Source organism: Microtus ochrogaster, chromosome 26, assembly GCF_000317375.1.
Source record: "Microtus ochrogaster isolate Prairie Vole_2 chromosome 26, MicOch1.0, whole genome shotgun sequence".
NCBI classification, from domain to species: Eukaryota; Metazoa; Chordata; class Mammalia; order Rodentia; family Cricetidae; genus Microtus; species Microtus ochrogaster.
In genome coordinates, this window is record NC_022025.1 from 8,728,490 (window position 1) to 8,735,710 (window position 7,221).

The following is a 7,221-nucleotide window of genomic DNA, read 5'->3' on the forward strand; positions in this document are numbered from 1 at the left end:
GTCCAATGGCCCCATGATGTTAGTGTGTTCAATGACCCCATGACGTTAGTGTGTCCAATGGCCCCATGACGTTAGTGTGTCCAATGGCCCCATGACGTTAGTGTGTTCAATGACCCCATGACGTTTGCTCACAAATCTTGGGGAACTAGAAAATAAATAACAACAGTCCCAATAAAACTATGATAAATGATATTTATTTATTGAACCGAAATTCATCTTCCAAAGTGCATGTTAGATGTTTATTCCATTAACGAAAGGTCAAAAGAAAATTGTGTTTAGCATATGAGCAACAGTAACCTCAAAGAGGGCAGGAAAAGGTGAATGCTCATGAACTCAGCTACAGTTTGAAGGAATATTGAAGACCAGTTGGACAAACAAGGAATAACGCAAAAGCCAAGAAAGCAAATAAATATATGCAAAAAGGCTTTGGAGATCTTTGTCTTATGTTTATGTAGGTACCTTAAGGTTTATGTCTAATGGCTTTGACAATGGCAATCTTTCTGAAAGTGATTCTCTCATTCTGCTGATGGTCTGTGCTCAGCACAGCATGGCTGCATCCCATTTTCAGGCACAGGGTAACTCACCAGCTTTCTGGAATCATCTCAAAATTTACCAGTATACTCCACATTGGTGGGACAGACACTATCCTTGAAATTAATTACTGCCAACAGAATTCATCCTTACCAAATATCGCACACACATATCACCAGCAAGATATGGACTCCTCCATGTCTTCTACTCCTTTCAGACCAGAAGAACTTATTGAACTGATTGCTAACTAAATTGTGACCAAGCCTTTAAATACACATTGGAAAATATAATATGCTATGTAAACATAGGTTGTATATCCAGTCCAAATTGTAAACTCTTCCCTTCTATAAATTAAGCTACTTGAGTTAGAGATGCAGGTGCTAAGCGATTATCCCCAGAACTCAAGGTGCAAAAGCAAGAGGATTACAAGTCTGAGTCCAACCCGGACATCGTAAGGTTACAAAATAAAGACACTTTTAAAGTATACGTGCACGGCACAGAGAAAAACAAGCAAGCAAAGCACCAAGCAGCCGAGTGGGGGGCACTTACTGTTAAAGCATCAAAATAGATCCTGAGATTGAAGCCAATACTCACTAAGTGACAGCCTTTCAAAATGACTGTACATCCCATACAAAGACTGTAATGGCCCACTTATCAACTCTACTTATTATTATAAATAATATAACAGAGAGGGAGAGATCTGAATTTCATTACGATCAATCAACCTCCAAGTGTAACCACTTGGTAAAGACAAAGGGAAGTCCATGTGGACGTAAGGTTGTTCCTAACAGACCAGAAAATCGAGCTGGTCTTCAGTAGAAAACTTTAACAAGCACGACCCAGAAATCCCAGACTGCTAGTGGCAGAATACAATATTCTTAGCCCCTCAGTTACAGCCCAGAACTCTTGGATCTAAGCCTTTGTCCAGAACTGGACTTTGATCAACCAGGACTGCCCTTATTTCCATGGAAGAGATGGTATTACCAGATATGACACACAGAGCAGCTGCTCTGAATTCACATTGACCGTTCTGGACTATGCTGCTCATTGCAAAACTCCATAGCAAGAACTGCACACAAATGAACTGACCCTAACAAAACGGCATTTCTCCAAACTGGAGAGTCCTCCTCAACTCTCCTTATGATATAGATGGTCTGCCAATTGATGCCCAAATGGCTAACCTCCTGTCATTTGCTTAAGAGGTTATTCTTACTATTTAGGTCAAAATGGTGATGTCAAAGCCTGCTACCATACTGACCTAGCTGCAACTGTCAGATGAACCTAGATTTAGAAACCAGGCATTTCTGAAGTCTATGCTAAATGATGCAATGTGAGATCTGTGAGGAAGGAGAATATAGCAGATATAGATGATATGATATGATATGATACGCAGACATCTTCTTGATGCTGATGATCTGTCAACGAAGTTTACTAACGGGTCTCTGAACTCTTAGCATCTTACTATGACTGTGCTGGATGCCCTAAGATAAAGCAGTATTTATCTAACACCTGAGCAGACTGGCTGTGACCTAAAGGCTTTGAACACAATGTTAAACATAATACCAAAAGGATAACTCTGTTAGGTCTCAAAATTGTTATTCAGCTATTGAAATGCTACTTTGTAGATTATCCAATTTATCTTGCAATGGATAAACGGTATCAAGATATTTGGGACACTGGTAAATGTCTATATGAAGCTGAGAGTTTAGGCTAAATCTACACAGCATAAAAATAATCTGCCGTGAGGGAAAATGTGGGCTCCTAATATTTTAAGAGGTTGTTTACTTTGAGGGCTGTTGAGCTTGTAACCACTCTATTTAATTTCAAGTTAAGCCGTCTCATACATCACAAAAGCTGGTTTTGCTCTGCAGCTCAAGGCTAGCTAAGTGCAGCCAGTACTTAGCGTTCCCTTAAGACTCAGTGACCCCTCTATTGCTCTTATTGGACCAATTTATATACTATTATTGCAGTGATTAATTGACCTTACTCCCTTTTTGTTCAGTTAAGAATGTTTGCCCAGCTGTTCAAATATTTTATAAGCTGCACAAGAGCATAGGCTCATGAATTACTCTTTGCAGAACGAGTGTTTATTGCAACCAGCTAAGTCAAATATTCAAACATACTTTTTTACAACTGGAAATCTGTGAACTTCTGGCTTCCAGCTGGTGTGGGCAGGAAAATGAGGGCTGCCCTCATCAGCACATGGACAAGAGCCTAGGACCCCAGTGTGCAGCAGAAAATGTACCCACACCCTTGCATCACTGCTACCTCCCATTTATAAAGTTCCAATCCCTGATAACAACGAGTTCATGAAATCCGACCTTCAAAATCAGGTTTGTCTGAAAAATCCTGTAACTTTAAATTGTAAGTCACGGTGACATGCAACTAGATTCCAGTCCCTAAATATTTGTAGAAGTCCTCGGGAAAAGTCAGTATATTAAGAGGGAACCTGGCTCAGCTAAACGCCCCCTGCAGTAACTGGCAGAACCTCAAATCGTCCGCCATCCAGGGACCTGCTTTTGTCAAGCTCTCCCTCGTATATCACTTTCCCATAATCCTTAGCGAGCCTAGAACATTCCGGCTTCAATACTCTTATTCATTTCTTTCTAGTCTTCCATGTTCTTGTTTTCCATTCTCTTTTTCTTTCTTCTGCTATTAAATGACAAGCTGGATTCATGCTTCCCTGATGGGAGCTCTTCCTTTCCCCATGAACCTGTATGCATCTCTTCATCAGCAACCACTGTGTACTTCTTATTCCTTCTTATATAACTACTCTCTTCTTCTTCCATGTAAGTTCAATTGCTCCACCCATCTTTGGGGGCTCATTTTTTTTTTTTTGAGAAAAAAAATTTCCGCCTCCTCCCAGCCTCCCACTCCTCCCGCCCTCCCCCCACTCCTCTCCCCCTCCCCCTCAAGTCTGAAGAGCAGTCAGGGTTCCCTGCCCTGTGGAAAGTCCAAAGTCCTCCCCCCTCCATCCTGGTCTAGGAAGGTGAACATCCAAACTGGCTAGGCTCCCACAAAGCCAGAATAAAGAAGTAGGATCAAAACCCAGTGCCATTGTCCTTGGCTTCTCAGCAACCCTCATTGTCCGCCATATTCAGAGAGTCCGGGTTTACCCCCTGCCCCTTCAGTCACAATCCAGCTGGCCCTGGCGAACTTCCAATAGATCAGCCCCACTGTCTCCTTGGGTGGGTGTACCCCTCTTGGTCCTGAGTTCCTTGCTCATCTTCTCCCTCCTTCCGTTTTTTGGAGGCTCATTTTTAATTCCACTCTGCTCAGTGTGGCCATCATCCCTCTGAAAGTCATCTCTCTTTTGAAGCCTAGGTGCTTTAATGCATTTCTATTTGCCTTCTCTCCTGGTTTGCTTATGTTTGTAGAGAGAAGTCTTTGTCTGGATTTGGATTATTTGAGCTACTTGAGTTTGTGAGTTAAAGTAATCAGTTCTGGAAAATTCTCAGCAAGTGTAATTTAAGATACTGCCTCGTTCCAGTCTCTCTAGAATCCTGAATGAATGAATATTGTACTTCCTTCGTGACCTTTCAGTTGCTGTGATAAAACACAGTGATGTTGTAGGCAACTTACAAAAGCAAGTGTTTAATTTGGCTTGTTGTCTCCAAGGTTAGCGTCAGTGATGGCTAAGCAATGGCATGGTGGCAGGAACAGTTGAGAGCTCACATCTTGATCTGAAAGGAGGGACCTGAGAATACACTGGGGATGATGTAAGCCTTTCGAAACCTCACAGCCCACCCCACCCGACACTTCTGCAATAAGACAGCACCTCCTGATTCTTCCACCAGTCCTAGGAACTAAGGTTCAAGTATCCAAACTGTGAGCCTCTGGGCCTCTTTCCCATTCAAACCACAGCTCATACTTTCTCACTTGGGTCTTTGTTTTCTCTGATTACAGTGGTAACTGAGTCAATGTAATTTTCGGTTTTCTGTATTAAGTTGATTTCATTCTCAGTCAACGGTTGTCATTTGTTCTTATTGTTATGATTATTTTGGTTCATTTTCAATCAAGTTCCATGTCATTTTTCTCAGTGTCCTGCTTCCAAGAGACATCTTGAAATCTGTCACTTCTGAGGATATTTTTGACATAATTGTTTCGCAGGTTGGGTCTCATGATTTCACTTTCTTAGGCGTTTGTGGAGCCGTTTCTATTGCTTTGGCATTTTGCTACTTTTCCCTTCTGGGATCTATTTCTATTCTGGTTCTACTTTCTTATTTTTTTTAAAAAATAATTATTTAGTTAGTAGGGTATTGGATGGGGGTGTTTCATGCCATGGTACATGTATATAGAGGAAGGATGACAAACCTTATGGGTGTCGGTTGTCTCTTTCCACCATGTGGGTTTGAGGGGTTGAACTCTTGTTGGGTTTGATAGCAAGGACCTTAACTTGCTGAGCCATCATATTTCCAGTGTCTTCTGGGATTTGCTTATATTGGACCTAAGATGTTATATGACTAGATCAGTGGAAGGTTACTCTGTTGTGAATAAGGTATTTCTCTTATTTGCCTGTGCTGCACCTCTGAGGTTATAATTTCAACTACAGACATGTTTCCTTTTATTGCTACAAAGATTGTTATAATCTCTAATGCACTATATTTCAGAAATGTTTTCTTCTATGACTTGCACAACCCACTGCGTTTGCCATGAGCCCTTGTGATTAACTTAGACATGAACTTCAAAGATCTACCCCCACACACACACTCTAGTGCTTTACAAAGACCAAAGGTGGTCGGTAAGGATTCCTGATCCATGCAGCTACACTAGCAACCATTGTTTAATCTGTCTCTTCCTTTGAGAACCTTGGGCCTATTTTGTCTGCATAAAGTAGGGAATAAAAGTTGAAATTAGAACAAGATAAGTCTTATTTATGATATATTCTTCCAAGAACTCAAGAGCCCACAGCATAGTCAATAAAATCCAGGCTCCCACTTTCCCTGAGAAGTTGCCTTTTCAGACACAGTGCTTACCAGAGTCATGGCCCCAATCCTGACCTTAGGGTGGTCACTGGTCACTTGCTACCTCAAGAGTCCAACTAGAAGACAGATAGATGGAAATGATACGGAACAGAAAATGAATTTCTTTGGGCATGACCTCACTGGGAGGACATCAGAAAAGCGGCCTTGTGGTACCGAGGGTGATCTAGGGCTATATACAACTGCAAAGGCCAGTCCGAGAGGTAATAGAAGACAGTCAGTCACGGCATGGTCTAGTTCTGCTGTGTCGTGCTGGTGTCCTGCCATTCTGTCAGTGGTGTCTCCTGGGGGTAAGTGAGAAACTGTTCATAGCATCAGTTCTCAGCAAGACATTGGAACACATCTGTCTTTCTCAGAACTGGAGGTAACTTAAAGGCATGACACAACTCAAATAACAGAACTAGTCAGAAGGACAAAAGAGAAACAAGGTAAGAATTAGGTCCTCGGTAGAGTAGAGGGACAGGAGATAGAGGGCAATTTCAATGGAGATTGTCACACAGAGTTGCTCAACACAGTTTATATGTCAACCGGACTTCATCGGCATAGGTTTTGCCTCACAGTTTATTCTGACGAAACTGGAAGCCATGTATCATTCTTTCAGAAAAGGAAACACCTCAGTAAACTCACCATGTAAATAACCATTCCTTCTAGAACACTTGAAGATAGACACAGATGATAGATTTGCTTTTAGTAAAACAGTCTAGATTATACTGGAAGAGAAATGGGGACCTCTTGCTCAGACTACTGGGCCAAGGCACAATTTCATCAGGAATATAATTATTTAAGTCCAAGACACAGCCTCTGTTTTAAGAACAGAAGGAAAAAATTAATCATAGCTGGGTTATATATGGAGCCCGAAACTCGGGGTCATTTACCCTTTTCCTTGGGTTTCTGAATATCCTCTTTTTTGCTTCCTCCAGCAAAATGTTACTCTATCACACTTTAGAAGGATTATTTTTTTTAAGCAAAAGAGACAATCTAGAATTCAGTCATTTTCAGGCAAAGTTTAAGTAATACTAAATAGCTAAACAGGAAAAAAAAAAGCCTGTTAGAACCACCTAGATCTTTAAGGAAGGGGAGAATCTGCTTATGACAGAATTTAGAGTAGTGCTTCTCAGTTTGATTATGCAAACCGTGTGAAGATCTCTTTATCCTTCACATTCTTAGCCTAATCTTGGCCATGGTCTGAGATTTTGCATTTCCAGCAGGTTCCCAAACTTTGCATGTGTCTACAGTTCCTGCATTACACTTTTGTTAGCAGAGACCCCAAGGAATGTCTGCAAAGCTTACCTTAGAGACTGTGATGTCCATGAGCATCATGAAAGTGGCAGCAGCAAGTGATGTTGGATTCCCCTCTGAATGCTGTGAATACCATTGGTTAATAAAGAAGCTGCTTTGGCCTACAACAGGGCAGAAATCAGTAAGGCGGGAATACCAAGCAGTTAGAGGAGGAGAGAGTAGGTAGAGTCAAAGAAATGCCGCTACAGAAGACAGACGCTGGATGCCTGATTGAACCTTACTGGTAGGCCATAACCACATGGAGATACACTGATTAATAGAAATGAGTTAGTTTAACATACAAGAGCTAGTTAGAAATATGCATAAGCTAATAGGCCATGCAATGTTTTAATTAATACAGTTTCTTTTTTTTTATATTCTTAACTATATATTTGTTTCTTTTTTTTTTAATTTTATTTATTTATTAAGG